Source organism: Betta splendens, chromosome 16, assembly GCF_900634795.4.
Source record: "Betta splendens chromosome 16, fBetSpl5.4, whole genome shotgun sequence".
NCBI lineage: Eukaryota > Metazoa > Chordata > Actinopteri > Anabantiformes > Osphronemidae > Betta > Betta splendens.
In genome coordinates this window covers 17,271,377-17,273,670 of record NC_040896.2, presented here as the reverse complement: position 1 = coordinate 17,273,670, position 2,294 = coordinate 17,271,377, and positions in this window count along the sequence as shown.

Genomic DNA, 2,294 nt, shown 5'->3' with positions numbered 1-2,294 from the left:
GAGAGGTTGAGAGCAACCAGAAGTTATTGTTTTTAATTCAGTCAAAGCTCCGGTGGTTTAACTCTGCTATGCGCTGCTGACGGCGCGCTTCGTTGTGAGGTTGCCGAACACGCTGCGAGGTGCAGCGCTGTTGAGCTTTCATCTCGTGTGCGATGGTGCATGAAGCTACATGTATGTCTTTAATAAACCAAGGCATGTTTCTATGCAATTAAGCATGTTGGTGAAATATACTGACCCCGGTTCCATTCATGTACACAGTGAGCATCTATGGTATGGTCAATGCATGGAGCCTGGACATAAGCCCCCACTGCTGCATGCACACACTCAACCTTGTGGATATTAAAAAGTAATTTACTTCAAGCACTGTGAATAATGAAAATAACCTGTTTTTAATTTATGGGCTCCCACCTGTTCAGTGTTGATAGGCTTGGTTCAGCAAATGCTAATTAACAAATCTGTTATTATTCCATTCAATTACTGCTTTCAGTGCTTATTATGTCTTTAAGTTGCTGAAGAAGGGAGGGGAGCTGGGAAGAGAGGCTCTACTAATGCAGCGCTGGAAGCCTGCGGATGTCGTTTTAAACGTTGGAACATAAATCAAGCACAAGCAAAGTTCAGGAAATCCAGTAAGCGAACGCATCAAAACCACAAGATTAACTCTAATGATGACTGGAGAGTGAACGATGTATGTAGGGGTCCAGCTGCTACAGCTCTAATACACAGCAGTAGGTCTGGTGAGAGACACAGAGGACCTGCAGTGCTCAGTAGAACGACTCATCCTGTTAATTGTTTCTACAAAGGCAATTAAATAGCGAACAGAGCAGGGCTTAAGTCGCTATGAGTACTGTATTATGCCACATTATACCTCAGGAAACAGGGTTTTTAGAAAGAAGCCAATGAACAGAGAGGAGAACGCACATCCACATAAATACACAAGAAATAAACAGCCAAAGGCGAGAAGGAAGAATTAAGAGGGAACAAATAGACTTGGTCACCACCAATAACCCTGAAGGTCCTTGTGCCATGTGCTATCATTCTATTCTATCCTGTTGTTTTGCTCAATGTTTCATTGCTGCAACAAGCAAAATAATTTCCCCATCGTAGGATTAATAAAGTCTTATCTTATTTTGAATGGATGAATAAATGAAATGTCCACTGTTGCAGGGTCAATACACTTTCCTACTGGCATTGTCCTGCTCAAGTATCTAAATATCAGGTCTGCTTCAGTATCAGTGTTTTCCACTTAACCTGTTAATTTTAGCATTACTTCAAGTTGCCACTTAATTATTTGAAGCATATTCTGTCTTCAAACCAGGCATGAAATTTTAGATTGGCTTTTTTGCTAAAGTGCATGTGTAAGGTGCCCCCCATAGTGTCATGATTCATGTTATCTGTCACATCCGGTTTTATTTTGTTAAACTTCCTGTTAATCTCCGGTTCTCAGTATTCACACCTGTACGTAATCAGCAATCACGCTTCAGTATTTAACCTCCAGCTCTCACAGACACTAGCCGCCAGATTGTTAGTTCATGTACTCTTTCCAGCATTCTATTGTAGCCATTCGTGTTTTGACCGTGACCGCCTCGACCTTTGATTCTTGCCTGAACCCTGTTGATCCCGCAACCTGTGAAAGACCTGTGCCTGATAATCTGACCGTGAGTTTTTGCCTGATCCTTGTCTGTACTGTCGCCAAGTCTGCTCGTGTACCGAACCCTGCCTGGACCTTGATTCTGAGATTGCCTGCTCCTTTGTATATTGCCTACTGGAACGTACTGTGTTTGACCTGGACTGCCTGACTCTGATTCACCGAATAAACCTGCACTTAATCACATCTGTGTTTCTGCGCCGTGCATGTGGGTCCGACACCTGCCCAAGCCTGACAGAACAATCTGGCCAGAAATGGACTCCGCCGGTGCAGAGAACCTCCGTGCTCAGCTCATGGCTCAGGAGCAGCGCGCAGCAGAGCAGGAGGAGAAAACCAACGCCGCTCTCCAGAGATTGGCCGAGTGTGTTTTGCGACAGGAGACGGCGATGGCAGGATTAACTGAGGCAATGAATCGCCTGACCCAGAGCTCGACGGGAGAGACGAGACCGACCCCGAGCGCCACTGCCGCGGCAGCGCCCCTGGCAGCAGCGGTTCCCATGGCCGTCGCTCCAGACGCCAGGCTAGGCGCCCCGCTACGGTTCTCTGGTGAGTCAGGAGACTGTCGAGCATTTCTCACACAGTGTGAGATTCATTTTGAACTGCATTCACCCGCGTTTCCCTCGGAGCGCGCTCGGTGGCATACGCTAGT